This window comes from Cupressus sempervirens, chromosome 6 (assembly GCF_028749045.1).
Source record: "Cupressus sempervirens isolate cs-2001-9-10 chromosome 6, ASM2874904v1, whole genome shotgun sequence".
NCBI lineage: Eukaryota > Viridiplantae > Streptophyta > Pinopsida > Cupressales > Cupressaceae > Cupressus > Cupressus sempervirens.
The window spans coordinates 246,639,333-246,657,634 of record NC_143123.1 but is presented as its reverse complement, the minus strand read 5'-3'; the positions used below and the strand labels follow the sequence as shown (position 1 = coordinate 246,657,634).

The following is an 18,302-nucleotide window of genomic DNA, read 5'->3' as shown; positions in this document are numbered from 1 at the left end:
TTCTAGAAGGAAATAAAATATTAATTAATGGCATTTACTAGAAGCTTCCCCCTTCCAATAATTAATGCACTCTCTAAAAACTTTTCCCTTACAATACAATAATTAATTGTGCTTCTAGAAAATTAAATTACTAGAGGCTTCCCCCTTTCCAATAATTAATGCACTGTCTAGAAGCTTCTCCTTGCAATACAATAATTAATTAAATTAATTAAATATAAAGTCACCTTTTAATTTTAATATATTTAATGACTTTATAATAAATTAATTTAATCAGTTTCTCTTTATTTCTCCTCTTAGCCTTTGGAGACGTAAAGGCTAATAACTCCACTTAGTTGCTAAAAAGATGGGGACATTACAATTAGGGTCAGTGGATATACTAAATGAATATATGAATGCCATGGGAATGAGTGTATTGTACAATTGGGCTAGGGGGTTGCATTTGTGCTACAACTAAGTGATGATAGGAAGTCATCATGAAAAGATTGGTACCACAAATTGTGTTGCTCAAATGCGACAAGGGTTACAGTGTTCTTAGGGCATAATTGATGGTGTTTTTGCACAAATTGTATGCAGTTTCAAGCAATTTCATTTTCAAATAAAATCAAGTTTCAAGCTAGGCAATTTCATTTTCAAATCACATAAATTGGGTTTCAAACAATTTCATTTTCAAATCACATAAATCAAGTTTCAAGCAATTTCATTTTCAAATCACATAAACTTGAAGCAGTACATGTCCTTGCCCAAGTAATGTCGATGATACATGGGCTTGCAGCATTAGAGTGACTCACATGCAAATTTCGCGCTCAAACCTCATGCTAGAATTGTGCCTTTTGAGCGCAATCGAGTGTAAAAATGATTTGGTGTTTGTCTTTTTTTTAATGTTTTGCCTACAACAGTCAAAATTCACACTAACTAAAAATAGGTAGTTGGAATTCTAACAACGTATGGGGGGCAATTTTTAAAAAACACCAATTTCACAAAATGTGCCCCTCCATAGGAAACTGATGCCAAATATTAGGGCCAAATGTAATAGTGTATGAAAAGACATTTAAAAATTTGCATAGAAAGATGTAATGTGATGATTAGGCCTTGGAAAGTTACAAAGAAAGCTTGATAAGCAATTGTGAAGTGGTAGCATTAAAAGGTAGACACCTCAACCGAGGTAAAACAAAGTTGTAATGACTACTAGCTTTAACTGATGAAAAGTACTATTAACCATTAGAAGAGGTGCAACAACTATTTTCATGCATAAATAAGGGCAAATAGTGATCATTTCTCACACTTCTATCTAGGAACACTCTTGAGAAATAGTCTACTGGGAATATTGTGATTGTTTTTTATTAAGATAAACAGATTTTGAAGGGTACCTGAAACTCTGTACAAGACTAAAGATTTTCAATAAGTTCATATACAAAGATACAACAAACAAAAGCAGAACTGGTCATCCCCCGAACATAGGGTAACCAAGGTGACAAAAAGCCTATCACCAACCAAAAGTAAATATCCAGCAAGGGGGTAGAGCCAGATATATCACGATTTGCCCTTTGATTTAGAGCCATCCTTGCACGATCGGAGGTTCATTTCTAAAGGAGGAGCAGATGGTCTTGTGTTCTTTCTTTTTACCGCAATCCAACCATCCTCCACCTTATCTACCTCAGCAATCCAATCCCCATATGAAACTGAACAATGAAGCCCAGCGGAATCCGATACACCAACAATCTTCCTTGAAGAGCCCGTTGCCAACTGGCCCCCCACAGAACCAAGAGGAAGGACAGGGGTAGGGCTAGGAGAGGGAACAAGGTCCTAGTCCTATTCCAGTACTAGGGCAGGAGAAGGTACAGGAACATCCTCTAACACTGGCACCGAAAGATCATTAGCAGAGGAAACAACGTAGATACAACCACTAAATCTAGAGGCGCATCACTGGACTTAACCACTGTGTAGTGTTCAGAAGAGGCCCCTAACCACCAGGAAGGTGATTGCCTAGATTTAGTCTTCATAGCAGCATAGCGAGTAGCAATGTGACAAGTCTTATGACATTTTCTACAACGAAAAGGGATACCGTCATAATTCAATATTAGGGTCCAAGAGCCCCTCGAAGAATCCAAACAAACCTTCTCAGGAAGGCCCTTAGAAATATCCATCTCAACAAGAAATCAAGCATATGTCGAATCAAGGATATCTGAAGTGTCTGAGTCCACATATAAAAAATCACCAATGGCAGCCCCAATAACTTCATAAACTGAATCTAGCCAAAGATGCATCAGGAGATTTGGTATTCAGACCTAGATAGGAACTTTGTTAAAGGATTTAGTTAGTGGATCAAAATCCATATGGCACAGTTTGGCCATAAGACGGAATATTGTGATTGTTACTTTATTTAGCGAGAATTCGAAAAAGTGTGAAGGATTTAGTTGCACAAAATGTGAATTGACAAAATCCGAAGTATTATTGTGAAAAGTGAAATGGTCGAAAGGTCAAAATCGAGGCAAATAATGAAACACAAAGTTGATACCCCTATTATGATTGTCATGATCAAGAAGCCACAACCATAATTTGAAATGCATCCAATGAAGGCAAGTGCAATCAACACAACAAGTGCCCTATCTTTGATAGCACTAGGTGGATTGTTGATAGAAGATGTTTGGTCATATATTCATTGCAAAATTGAAGAGCTAGGAGTTGAAGACATTAACAAAGTGTATGAGGAATTGTGTGGAAATGATAGACTGAAGAATGTGCATAAACATTTGGAAACAAAAGGCTTCACACATGCAGTGGGTATTTCAACCAAAATTGAACATGAATGGATCATATACATATTGAGTAGACTTCATGAGGAAATTTTGTGGTTAGATAAGCCACATGATAACAAAATAAATCATCCATGACGTTATTGGGTTATGTACAATCTGTAAACTACCATCTACTAGAACGAAAACATGAAGCTTAGTGATGCAGCTAACAAAGGAAAATTTTGATTCAAAATCTATGAAGGTCAGTACCATTGAAGATGTGGAAGTGAAGTTTGCATCAATGGTAATTGGTAACAAAATTTATCAATTAAGCAAACTAAACAACATGCTCGATGGAGCAATTCATGCAACGTCCAAAATGGTCAAAGAAGATGTTGTTTATGATCTGAGTGGGATGTTGAGAAGACACCTCTTTGCCAATAGAGATAAGATCAAAAGAAATAACAGGCAACTTTCTTTCCAAGAAAAGGTATAGTTCAATGGTCAAAATACAAACATGTGATATTTCAAATCAATGAATTCATTAAAGACTTAGGCAAAAATTTCAACAATGTCGTGTGGTGTTATTTCAAAGAATTTCAGTAAAAAATGCACAAGGGAAAGAATTCCAGTACACATAGTTGAGGAATACAAGGAAGATATATGTTTTTTAGGTGATACTAATACAAGTATAACTCAAGCAATTCAACATAGGACATTCTAGTTAACATCAATTGGCTATGACACTGATGAAGAAATCATTAGAACCCATGTTGAAGAGCTATTATCAAGACCTATAGATGTAATAGTTCAAAGATTTGGAACATGTGAGGAAGCGTTCTCTTTATCAAATGGAACTGAAGAAATCGTTAATTCAAATAAAATCACAAAGTGATTAGCATGTTGTCACAAAAGTTTGAAAGTGGTGAACCCAATACAATAGTAGTCACAATTGAAGAACCTAAGTTAAAAAAAACTCCTATTGAATGGATAGGTGGAAAAGAAGAAGAGGAAAATACGCCCTCAACTGAAAGAACCTATCAGAGGAAAGGTAAGAAAAAGACTCATGGACCCCCAGGAACAAGGAAATTCAAAAAGGTAGTTATGCAAAAGGTCAGTGAAGAAGAAGAAGAATGACAAGAATAAATAGGTGTAAAGATTGTTGAGGAGAATGAACCTAGAGAAACCAAGAAAGGTGAAAAGGCTACTAATACCAATGTAGATTTTGTTGTGAAGCCCATATTAAACATGCAAATATGTATTTGACGTTATCACTATTATATGGAAGCAAAGGACCTCATCAAGAGATATCTTTCAGGCTTAAGGTAATTTGGAATGAATTTGACTATTATATCATATATCTCACTCTTTATACTTATTGCAATATTATAAGACTATAATATCACTAGAGGCTAAAGAATATGCCAACATGGATAATCATGTTACCACAAAAGAAACTTATTATGCTTTTATTCATCATTTCTAATGATGACAAGAGGCTAATCTTCATAGACATATGTAAAGGCTATCAAAGATCTCAACCATGATATCTCATGCTCCTATGCGGAATCCAACACATGGATATTAACCCATCAATATATATATATATATATATATATATATATATATATATATATATATATCAACAATTAAGCCGACTCATTATCACCGTCATGGGTCACCCCTGCTAATAAGGATATTAGACAAGTATGTGATCAATAACGTTGAAATTGGTTTACTTTGTGTCTGACTCGCAAAGGTATAAAAAATAGATTCTATGATCAAGAGTTGCTAGTACAGATGAAAAGTACATAGTCGATGTGATACTAGGAACGTCGCAAGACATTTAATCAAGGAGCATATTGATTGTTCACACATGTGATAGAAGGAAATTACAATTGCATAGATCTAGGTGACATCCTTGAGCCAATCCAATATGTACAAATAAATATCGCTCAAGATCTTCAAACATTTCTTGAGGTTTTTGTAAAGGTGAATAGGAATGATAATTTGAAAGAAGAAAAAGACTTGAATAGCAACTAATCAAAGGCTACAATTTGTTATTTGGAAAGCTTATTGGTAAAAGTGTTTACCCATCACATATGAAAAGGTGTGATCATTTAGCTTTGCTTGACATAGATGGGAAGTCAAGCATACTCCATTCAATGTGGAAGATATGAAAATATAAAATATAATTGATACTTTGTCGAAGAATATATATTTTGGTGTATCGAGTAGTTGGATTTCGATAAAAGAATTATATGTGGCTGGCAAGCACTTACTAGTTTGATATTGATGACAAAATATTATCTCTACATCCTATTATGCATATAGAACTTAGATATGGCCTTCAATATATCTAAAAAATCAAAATTATTTATAATATTTAATAATAATCAAGATTATATATGAATGTTATATTTTATATATGAATATACATATGTTCAGAACTTATTGCTATTTTGGCCTAGAGAAGAAAGGGACAAGAATGTTTCCAAGGAGGGGCTTGTCTAAATCCAAGTAATGGTTAGATAAGATAGATAAGATAAATTTATTAATGTCCAACAAAAGACCACAACTTGGGTCTATGGGACTAGAAGCTTACAACCAAGAAGTTAGCAAACAAACAGAGCACCAAACGATGTCCACAAAAGAACAAGCACAATAAATGAAGAAGAACGCATGAGACATCACAAAAAAGATTAGGTATCTGTCTTCAAAGGGAAAAAGTCCAACAGCGCCTGATATGGTCGATGGCTACCAAAATCCCTGTCGTGTGGCTGAGTGCTACACGAGGAGTGTCATTGGCGAAGAGGTCCACTGTGGGGCATCATCGATCTGGAATGACCTGTGTTAGGGAAACTGCATGGTTTCTTCACACCCTGAGCCAGAGCTAAGGGCAAGAAGGTCATAATAAGTTGTGTCTGGGTCTGACTCATGGGAAATGATAGCTGTAAAGTATGGTCATGAAGCTGTAAGGACTCACGGAGATAGAGCGCAATGCAATGTTGATATGTGTACCTAAAGAAATCTAAGAGGGATCTGTAATCTCTAAACGAACAATAAAATCTCCCTCTAATCTCGTAGTATATGGGGCATCTAAAAAGCAAATGAATCTCAAATTCTGCCTCTGCTAAGGTACAGTCTACAAACCCAATCCTCTCTAGCTGACGGGTCTTTCAACTCTCGATAAGCTCAATGAGGTATGTACATTTTAAAATTTTATCTCGTAGAAACATACCAAGTTGCTTTGGGAATATTTATTTAGGAAGTGTTACTTTATGTAGGGTTAGTTGTAATTTGTAATATGGTGATCGACCTAGATCAAGAGTCAATACCAACCCACCCTAAAGGAACCAAGGGAGACACACAAGGTGTGTGCCCAATATCTGTGTAAGTAATCAAGGCATACAAAATCTCATCCTGAATATCTAAGAAGTGTTCGACGTAAAATGTCATCCTCTGACGTAGTCTTATTGGAGGATCAACCTAGGTCCATATAATATACTACATGTAGATGTCAAGTCTGACATGCTCGTTCAACTCCTGCCAAGCGGGGAGGAATGAGCGAGAGTGTCCAATAAGAACTGGTAGGGAGAGAGATGGTCAATGTCGATCACAAATAATGTCAGCAGGATAGTAGCCTAAGCATTCCAACAACGGGCTCTAGTGGTAGGATCGGAGTCTACAATAGCAACTAAAGAGCAATAGGCTAAGTAAGGGTATCTGTGTTGGCCTTCAACCGAGTCTACAAAGTCACGAAGACGGTGGAGAAACCAGATCAAGTCAACAATGGCTGCAAGCTTGAATGGGTGAGCTCCAAACTTAGCCAAAATAACACTGTGTGGGGTAGATCTATGGCATCTAATAATCTAATGGAGGAGCAGAGTCTAGGTGCACTCGATCATGGCCCAATCCAAGTCCAAAAGGGAAGGACCCCATACCACTGAACCATAGAGCACTATGGGTCTTACTAAGGAATCCAGGAGGGATAGCTCAGACAATGTATCCTAAAAGTGATCTCTAAAGCATTGACTCCTGAGCATGACAAGGGAACCCAAGCCTTTACTATTCTGAGGATGAATGGAAAATCTCAAGCTAAAATGAGATCCGGATAACTTAACCCCAAGGTATGTGTAAGATAATGTAATCTTAACTTTGTAACCCTAGAAATGAAAATGGAGATGTGAGGTCTTTAGACCGTTGAAGACCATAACACGAGTCTTCCCAAGGTTCACGACCATCTGTCTCATGTCACAAAAAGATGCAAGTCTATCCAAAAGCCCTTGAAGACCCTCAAGAGAAGAAGCAAGAAAAACCACATCATCAACCAAGAGAAGGATGGAGATCAATACCTAGTGTAGATGACAACCATCACCCATAAGTGAGGAGTCACTAAGAAAGACCTCGAGCTCATCAATGTAGATCCCGAACAAGGTGGGCGAGAGAGGGAAGCCCTGTTTCACCCCAATGGTGCTCTGGATAGGGTCTAAGAGGCCCTCAATGGTCCTGAGTCTACCAACCATTGTGTCATATAACCTCATGATAGTTGTCAATAAGATCTCAGAAATACCAATAACTCTAAGCCTCTGAAAAAGGGTCGCTCTAGGGATGGAATCAAAGGCATTACAAAAATCCATAAAACAATAGTAGACTTTCTTCGAGTGGTGTTGAGCCTCCTCGATAATAGCCTATAGTGTCAAGATATGATCCATGGTCTACTAGTCTGCCTTAATCCTACTTGGCCCTTAGCCCTGCAATTTCTCCTGTCAAGCTCATTGGATAAAATAGTATTCAATGTTGTGGCACAAGGTTTGGCAAATATATGCACAATCATGATGGTCCTATAGTTTATGGGATCAAAAGCCATCCCAAACTTATGGATGGGGTGAATAATGTGTTTCAACCATGAGTCGAGAAAACCAAAACAAACCACTCTATTAAAGAGTGTAGAAAGATAAGGACCTAGGATCGTGGTACCAAGCTTGAAGAGCTCAGCCTGAAAACCCTCCTCATCAACTACCCCACTGCATCTCATAAGTTTGATGGCCTCGTAAATGTTGGAGGTGGAGAAAAAGTGATAATGGAGGGGTGGGATGGGAAGGGGAGCGAGCTAACTTAGGATGTCATACAACATGGAGACATGGGAAGCGAGGAGGCAAAGGTTGAGGGTGGACGAGGATTTGCGACATTGGGGGAACATGATCACCAAAACATCTTGGGACACTAAATAAGCATGTCACGGAGGGATCTGCCCTGTGAAGCAATAAATAACCGCTTCTTATGGTGAAGAAAGTGTTTGCAAGAGAGATAGTCGTATGTTAGTGAAAGTAGGGGAATGAGTATCGGAAGCCAAGCACAAGGAGCAATGGAAATTTTTATAGGTATCATCAAACCACTAGTTCATGGGGCAAGTATTCCATCAAGCAAATCTATGGGTACTGGGAATGGAGCAGTAGGGGATAGAGAGGATCGTCGACTCCCAAATAATGAGTGAAACATGGTGGACACGTGACTGTGATCTGTAAAGTTAGCAGGACAGAAGAATCTTCTCAAATGAAAGATGAAGAGGTCTTGATCACTTTCATCAAAACAAAAGCAGGCACGGAGGCGGATCTAAGTAGGGTAACTAGAGATGGGTGGTAGAGGGTGGGAAAAAAACATGAATTGAAAGGCTAAGGAGGGCATGATCATCCAAGGGAAGACGAGAGATAGTAAAGTTGTGGATGGACGGGAGGAAAGAAGCAACAAGGATATAATCAACCACACTTGCACCCCCACAATGAGGCAAACACGTAAAAAGCTCAGAACCCAAGAAGTAAAAGAGAGGGCATTCAAAATCACCAAGTCGGAGGACTCATAGAGTTGGAGAAGGTGGTAACCATAACAAGAGAGAGGCCCACTGTGATCCTCGAACAATCGCTAAAGCCCCATACTAGTAGGATCCCTCTCTATAGTACAAATGAAGTTGGACCCACAATCATACTAAGGGTTCTGGAGATCTCTAGTCCGCACATTAAATTCTCCTAAGATGATGATGTCACCCATACCCCAAACTTGGAGATGCTCTCATATAGGTTTGTAAAAGGGTTCCCATCCTCCACACTATGCATGGCGTAAGGTGACGAAGCCAGTGGAAAGTAGCAAATGGCAATGAAGATATCTCTCTGATGGCCACTAGTGCCTCTAACACAGATCCACATAAATCTAGCATAAGTGTCAGAAAGAACCAATGTGGTAGTACTGAATAAATCATCTCTAATCAAACATGCGACCCCACCAGAACCATGCACACTAGCAAAAGAGCGGACCTCCTCTTTACAAAGTAGAAGCCACTAATACCATGTGTAACCTGGAAGGGGCCGTGCTAGACTCTCATGAGTCTCGATAACAACCAACAAATCAGCAAACCCGACTTCATCAAGAAGTAAGCCCAACAAAGACACAGGAAGCCATTGTCATTCCAACAATTGACAAGCAAAGAGCTAATGGGGGGCTTAGACCTGCCCAATTGTTGGTGCTTAGACAGTAATTTGGCTTAGGTATGTCTCTCTTCCCAACCATTGGGAGGTGAATCACACATAATGCTTTTAGATTCTTTATTACTGCCCATTTCTCGTTACTCCTTGCCTCCACCATGAGACTCCTAGAGTGCTTTAATTCAGCTACCTGTGATTTTGTGAGGTCCTCGTCAAGAAATATCTTAGTGGCAACAACGAAGAGCTTCTTCTTTTCCCTGAGAGCTTGTAATCGATCAGCCACTGAGAGAAACCTAAGAAAAAGGGTGTCATCGTGTCCAAAGCATGCGCCATCTAATGTACTATCTGAAATACCCAATTGCTCATTGACAAATGAGTAGCTTGGAGGAAGAGGGTCAATGGAGGACGGAGGAAGACCTCTAACCTGAAGGTCGAGTTCCCGGTAGTGCCTAACCCAATCTTCTGCCAACTTCTCTTGGACAAATTTTTTCCCGACCTCAGGCAGAGGTGTAGAGTTGGATTTCTTGCAAGTGGAAGCCCAAGATTTAATATGCTACTTTGTTTCAGTTAATAGAGATGTTTGTTTATTAACGAGCTCGATCTGCTTGTCCTTCAGGTTTTTGATATCTCTAAAGTCTTCAATAATGGAGCTGATAGCTTTTCTAATCCCTATTGTTTGGGTGGTAAAAGTTTTAGGCAGGTCTTGGATGCGTGAAGAATTAGCCACAACCTGTTGGTTCAAGTCATTTAATGTCTTACATAGGGAGTGAAAAGTGTCTTGCAATGTTTGGTTCACGGATTCGAACTTCTGTAACTATACTAAGAGACCTTGGGAAACTGCAGAAAGAGAAAGAGTTGTGATTTTTAGAGCTGCATTATCCTTCTCTAGTATTGTCAAGCAGTCAACTATCTGTTGAAATGTTGTTGGATTAAGTGGGGGGTCCATGATTCAAAACCAATGTTGCGGAATAACAATACTATGCAGTACTTGTAGAAGCAGAAGCAGATACGATACCTAACATTCTATCAAACACTTCATATGCAATCTGAGATCTGGTCAGGACGTTGTAGTGACAACTCTGCTAGCTACTCCCTCTTGTTGCTTATAGCACACTGCACCCTCTAGTTGCATACACCACTGCACCTTCCCGCTATAGGCACCTGCACACGACAACCCATGGAAAAAACAACCCACAACACCTACACTCAACAATCCATGACAGAAGAGGGCAAAAGGCTCTTGCACCCAATTCACAGCAACGAAATGGAATGGAAAATGGCCATGCACACAACATACAACACTGGCTCCACAGCACACATAAGTATGGGCTCTACTCATAGCACATGACATGACTAGTGCGAGGCAGCAGCTCACAAGCGGAGCAGAGTAGGCAACGGCAGCTCCTAAGTGGCCTGCAATAGGCAAGGGCTCACAGGCACGGGAATAGGAGACATGCTAGAAAAGTTTGCAAATTAGCAACTCTAAGTGCCATGTCGACATAGTCCCAAGATAGGCGAAGGGTTTAGGTCTATAAACTTTGAGTGAGCTCATTGCATTTGGTCTCTAGACACCTTGGATAATGTCTTCTCCTTCCATCATTGAGTTCAAATAGTAATAAGATTGGATATGAGGTATTCATGTTACATACATATAATTCATTATGGTTAAATGAATAAATAATTTGTTTATGATGAATGTCTCATCTTGAATCATGGTATCTTAGGACATGCAATGTAGAGTTTGAATTAAATATGTAATAACTAAGTCTAAACATATTGGGGGACATTACATATTGATTAAAAATAGTTCCTAAGAACTTGTTGATTTTCCACCAAACACGAAAGCTACAAATATGAATGGGTGTTCTGAAATATCCCAAACAGATAGTGACCCATTTTTTTCCTCAAAAATATATTTGGAACTTAATTACGAAACATCAATATTGAAACCAGTAGATTCTCAAATAGTTATTAACCCATTCTTTCTCACAATAATATTCAAGATTCAAGCATATGAAAATGCGTTACAAACCAACAATATAAAACTAGTAAACTCTCACACAACTCCTTAAAACATGTTATTGCATTATACAACGGCAATTCAATAACCAGCAATTAGAATCTGATCTTAAACATAAGTTTACAGTAAGATTGGAACACTAAGAGAAGAACATGTAAACGCATACAAAACACCTGAAGTGACATCTCCACGGACAATGAGTTTGTGTCCACTATCTGTTGACACGAGGGGCTACGTCCCCACATTGGTTGAAAGATGAAGTTTTCTTAAATAACCCTTCTAAGAGAGAACTGAAATCTGAATCATAAATCAAGCATACCAAATGAAAGAGTCTCTTCTACTTTTATCCTCACAGCTGTGACTCTTCAACTCCCCTCCTAGCTTTTCGTCTTACCTCTCCTTGTCCTTTTTAGCCCACTTTATTATATTAAATTGACCTTTTATATTTTGAGTCCACTCTCTCTAAGTCAATTTTTATATTATATGTATTGTATTTAACTTTTCTAATGTCCCAAAAAGGGTACATTACAAATCTCCCCTCCTTGAAATTTCTTGTCCTCAAGAAATTAGTACCAAGAACCCATACAAAACTACAGGTAGTCCTATAGCCCAATCTGAAAACAAATTCGGCCACACTGTGAAACAAGGTGTCACTCGACAACCCATCCATCAACCGAATCCCTGAATCCCATATAAATCTATGAAATATCACTGCACCTGTAGACTGTACAACTCTGATTATCCTCGCACCCAATCTCAAACTGAGTAGAACTATAACCAAATCCTCAATAAGCCCATAGATACATACTGTCAACACCTAGATCCCAAACCCTGTTGACATGACCAATATGATGACGTAGAAATGTATCAAGGGGCTATGTATAACCCAACAGATGGTGACGACCCAACATAAGCAGATATGTAAGAAATGAGATGCTCAAAAGCTGAAACTAACATCACACGCACATCAAAAAGCATATTTTTGTCATACATCTGGAGAACCCCAAGTATATTGGTGCTATGAATAAGTATAAAGTTGAAAGGTCGTTTGCTATGATTGAAACATAACTCTCATTGATACTCCACAAGCTCTATTCAAAGGTTGATGTAGGAAATTCATCCAATTCCTATATGGATTGAAATTGGGAACAATATTTGGACTAATCCAATGACAAGCAACAATAATCAATTCACCACTCCCATCCTATGACCAAGATTCATTGCTAGGAGCTATACAAGGATCCAATATTCTAAAATCAAAATCATCCTCTTCATGGCAATCAAAAGGAGTGCCCTTGTTTATCTCAAAAAGAGGATTATCGGAAATCCAATCGGCATCGACTTTGAACATGGGGTTGTCAATACGTTGAATGTGATATGAAGATTTGACACTTGGTCTTTTAGGACAGTTGTCCAAGTTATAAGTCTGTTGAATGTTGTCAAGTTCCTTAATCACTTCTCGGAAAGCTCTTGACTCTCTTTACCCTAATGCTCCCGAAAATGATTTGTGATCCTAACCTGATCTTTTGCTTCCTTAAGAGAAACTTGAGTATCATCTAATGCCTCATGAGCATACTTGAACTCCTTGTTGAGCCTCATAATCACATTCCTTTCTTTATTCAACTAATCAACATGTATTTCAGTAACCTTAAGAATGCAATCCCTATCAGAAAGGAAACTTAAATTATCTGATTTCATAGTTTCAAGTGTTGTTTTGATCACTTGCAAATTAGCAACAAGCCAATTTCCTTCCACTCGCTTTTGAACCTTCCTGTAGAGATCCTCAACCATCCTGTGAGTGTTGGCATAATGTACCAAAGATGCCACAACCATGTCTTCACTAACCTTCAGCGAGTTTTTTAAGGTATGCATTTCATTGTCGTCATATTGAACCAGTTCATTGTCTTGTAGTGTCATCTTGGATTGCTCCTCGGAATTAATGTCATGGGCACAAGTAATATATGGTTCATCACACCTCTCAAAAGCATAGGCCTTCTTTCCCCCATTCTCTTGATTCGTATATATAGATCCAAGTGTTACCATTTTATCATTCGTATATAAAGGCTCATCATAAAATGGCCCCAATCTGCTATTACCTGGTGCGCAACCAGTTTCATCAACTTGTTTGACCAAGCTAACCTCCAAATCACCAACATAGAAACTTGTACCCTCTGTAACATCTACGTGATTGTGAGGTGGTGGAAAATCAATGGTAGTTGATTGCCCTTCTTTTTCAAGATCCTCTATTAGATGACTTTGGTCTGTTGGAAATTCTTCATACACCTTTTCACACTAGTCTTTTACAAGGAGATCCTAAACCAATTCAAAATACTTCTTTTTTGCCATATCAATCTTGTTTTGTTGCCCTGGGTGAAAATCCATGTAGTCAATGAACGGTAAGTCATTCTGAACTCGGGTAGGAAGTTTTTTATACTCTTTATAGATGTCGAGTATTTCTGCTCTCATATCAAATTCAAAATTCTGGGCTAACTACTCTTGTAACTTCATTGTACCTTTTCCCACTACTTCAACATCTTACCTCTCTCCGCAAGGGCCAGCAATTGCCTTCAAACAATGCCTCACCACTTCACAGCATTCTGAGCCTTGAAGTTTTTGTCATGTGACCATCATATACTCAACAACCAGCAATATTTATATTAGCAACTTTATTCCTTCCTGTAAGCTCAAAATTGCTAATATCGATGCTTCGCCAATAATTTGAGTTTCACATATGCCTAGTGCCATGCTTACTATCAAATTTCCTATATCCTCAAATGATAGATTACACAATGTTGTCGTATATTTGTATTTGCTTGACGAGCAATTGAATCTACAGAATTTGGTGTCTTGTGTATATTAAACCCAACAATGCATGCCCCACGTGCTTGGGCTAAATCCACGTCAGCTTGAGAAATCGCTCCAACTCCTTTGTGAACAATATTGATAAGCACTTGGGAACTATTTAGCATCTTTAATGCATCTGTTACAGCCTGGACAATATCTTGCACATCAGTTTTTACAATAAGCTTCATTTCAACCCCTTCATCAACAAGATTTGGCATCTTAGTTGCCTCTTCTTTTTTCTTTTTAGTACAGTCTTCTCTGGATCTTATTTTTCTTCCACTGCTCACTTTTCTTGCTCTCTCCTCTGTGGCAACAAGAAAAAGCTCATCTCCTGCCAAAGGTAGACCTTGAAGACCTTTAATCTCTTTACGCATTGAAGAACCCATTGATTGAATAGGACGACCAAACATATCATGCAAAGCCCTGACCTTTCCCCACACAACACCAACAACAATGTAAAGACAAGGAACTAATGTTCCAGAGCGAACTATCATTGTAGCTAAAGGGCCAGGACAACGATCAAGTCGTGCTTCAACAACATATGCATAAGCATCGCAATCAATGTGTGTTTCCAAATCCATTTATTCAACCTGAAGCGGTAAAGCTTCCTCCAACTTATCCGAATCAATATTTTGTGTTGCAGATATTTCAACCACTTGGACATTACCCTTCCTTTTCTCTAATGTTAATCCCTCTGAACAAAGTTGCATCGTATTTTTTTTAAGGGTCTACATTTGCCTCGTCACATTTGTTGATTGCCACCGCAACAGGCACATTTGATGTGTGTGCATGAGCCATAGCTTCACAAGTCTGAGTCATAACCCCATCATCAACAGAAACCACAAGAACCATCCCACTACTGCAACATGACTGGGAGAAGTGACTATTACATCTTTCCAATTCGAGTTGACACTGTCATATTCTACAACCTCTCCTCATTCACACACGATGATCATTTGTTATCATTGCAAGACGTGTTTCAACTTTGGCACCTTTCTTTGAATGTATGTGTCTGACATTTATTCCGAGTTCTAAAAATACACTTGGCAGCTCACAATTTCGAAAGCTACTTAGTTTTTTGAATATGTAACAACAAGTGTATTCTTTTCATGACGTTTCTTTTGCATACCATAACAGTTACCAAACAACCCGTTACCAAATATTCTTACCGTCAGAGCTATTATGTTTCCATTATCTTGTTGGTAAAGAGCCACAAATTGCCAATAATTAGTTATTTCTAGAATCACTTGTCTACATGTAATAGTTCTAATTTCTTATAATCTATCTCGCACAAGCTCGACTATTCCAATTCATCACCCATAACTAATCACAGCCAACACCACTGCTTTTCGTCTTCGCCAAGGACCAATTCAACAACGGTTTTGTTTTCTTTCTCCACTCGAACGTACCTTTTACATCATATTATTGATGGTCTAAGAACTCTAGTGATTCACAGGGATGGCAAACATATTACTACTCAGAAACTTACGCCCGAAAACTACAAATAAACCTCTCAATCCACTTTACCCATGCTAACAAAAAAAGTTAGTTTACTCAAAACTGCATAGCTTACACGATAACCTTTTATGTAATGGTGCCTTCAGTCGCAATATTATGGTCGTCCTCCTAAAACTGAGCCTCCAACTTTTCATATACTGCAGAATGTATGTGAAAATAGGTATTATATATGGCCATGTCTGATATCTTATACTCCTATTTCCTGCACCTTTCGTGGTCTTGGTCTGCAGCTTCTCCTTGCTAATGAGCAACAACTTCCTCCAATATTCCTCAACTTGTCACTATCAATTCCTAGCACCAAACTTTTGAGGCCTTATAATATCGGGTCGATCAAATATGCAAAGTAACTCATTTATATAGCTAGATTACGATGTAAATGTCACCAAGTGATCCTTTGTGAGGTAGGTTAAGAAATATGGTAGCGACTTGATACCAAGTTGCCCATTCTCAGTTAAGTGTAGATGGCCAATTGCAGTGATCTGTCTTCCAGGCACGAGAATATTTTCTTCATCCAGAAGACCAACCGAGTACCCGCGACCAAAAAATAGCTTAAGAAAATTGTATATGGTATTGCATCTATTGGTTGCAGATGACGATAAACAGTTATAAGCGGTTGTGGATGACTTGAATTATCGAGATTGATATGGACATGGCTAAATTTATGTCACCCTTCACTTTCAAATAAAACCAATGGAACCTTTCCCATAGAAAATACGACTTGTTCCTTAAGAGAACCTCCAAAATGTGCTCACAAATCTGAGCTCCGTCCAAATAGGCCTCTTCATTTATTATACAAACACTGTAAGCAAAGATTATCTGCTCTACCTTCTTCTGCCCCAATACTAAATAAAATAATATCTATTTCTTACCAATATTCTCAATGCAATCATATTGCTAATTCTAATAATGAACTTTATACATTTGTCTTTGATACAATCTCACAAACTGGCAGGAAAACTAGCTCTGATACCACTGAAATATCCCAAATAGATATTGACAAAATTTTTTCCTCAAAAATATATTCACAACTTAAACATAGGCAGATGTATTTACAAAACATCAATATAGAACCCAGTAGATTCTCAAATAGTTATTAACATGTTCTTTCTCATAATAATATTCAAGATTCAAGCATATAAAAATGTGTTACAATCCAACAATATAAAACCAGTAAACTCTCACACAACTCCTTAAAACATGTTATTGCATTATACAACAGCAATACAATAACCAACAATCAGAATTCAATCTTAAACATACTTTTATAGTCAGATTGGAACACTAAATACAAGACACCTGAAGTGACATCTCCACAGGCAATGGGTTTGTGTCCACTGTTTGTCGGCACGAGACGCTACGTCCTCACACTAGTTGAAAGCTTAAGCTTTCCTAAATAACTCTCGCAGGAGAGAACTGAAATTTGAATCATAAATCAAGCATGCCAAATGAAAGAATCTTTTCCCCTTTTATCCTTACAATTGTGACTCTTTGACTCCCCTCTTGGCTTTTCATCTTATATCTCCTTGTCCTTTTTAGCCCACTTTATAATATTAAATTGACCTTTTATATTTGAGTCCACTCTCTCCAAATCAATTTTAATATTATATATAATATGTCTTTAACTTTTCTAATGTCCCCTTTGGGGACATTTCATGTTCAATATAAAATACAAAACAAGTAGCAATATTGACAAGTAGAAGGTCCAACTATAACAAAAAGAAGGCATGATTATGAGAAAAAAGTTTCCCCACTCCAAAGATAAAGAAAATTAAGATGGTTTGGCTAATGGAAAATCATCAAATAAATGTTAAGAATAATTTCTTGATTATAGATCTCACAAAAGAATTTCATATGACTTGACCAAAGGGATACACGACACCTAGTCAAGTACGCAAACTTATGAAATCTCTCTATGGCCTAAATACTCTAGTGTAATAAGATTGGCAAGCATTTGTTCAATCATAGAGTCACCAAGACTTCACATGATCTCAATCCCTAGATCATAGAATGAAGGGGTATATTATGCCTTTTATAGTATTTGTTTTTTATTAAGTAAAAACGGGTTTTGAAGCAAACCTGAAACCCAATACAATGTGGGTTTAAATAAAGGGACCTGAAACTCACACTGCAAGATATGCAATGAGCTCCACAGAGAAAAAAAAAATGGAACAAGGACTGAACAGGGCAAAGCTGAAGAAGGGGGTACCAAACAACTCACAACTCCCACAAACACAAGCTAGTGGTCAAGAAAAGAAAATACAATCAATCAACAGACTACCCCACAAAAAAGGAAGAACAACAAGATTAATGTTCCCCTTAGATCCCTGCTTATGAAGTCTAAAGGTCATTTCCAAAGAAGATGAGGGGTTCTTTGAATGTTTTCCTTTGGCTGTAATCCATCCTTCTTCAACTTTGGCTGCCACAGTATGCCAAGCCAACGAATCCACAGAACTATTAAAACCAATAGTGACAAGGATAACAAACTTACCCAGGGAAGCGAAGCCAACACTAGTGGTGACAGGGATAGCAAGCTCACCAAGGGGAGCAGAACAATCACTAACAGAGGGCGCAACATTTCCCATTGTAGCAGGGGCAGCAGGCTCCTTGGGAGTAGGAGAAGTAGAGAGAGGGAAAACAGTAGAATCAGCTAAGTTCCTTTTAGCAAGGACAGCAGTCACACCTTCAGTATCACCATTTAACGGAGCA

The 18,302-nt window shown here is 38.1% G+C and overlaps 1 protein-coding gene across 1 annotated transcript in view; it reads right to left on the bottom strand.

Annotated features, from left to right (window-relative positions):
- Positions 1 to 18,302, bottom strand: part of HCF164 (Thioredoxin superfamily protein) — a 97,945-nt gene that overhangs the window by 10,466 nt on the left and 69,177 nt on the right. The gene's annotated exons all lie outside the window — the stretch shown is intronic.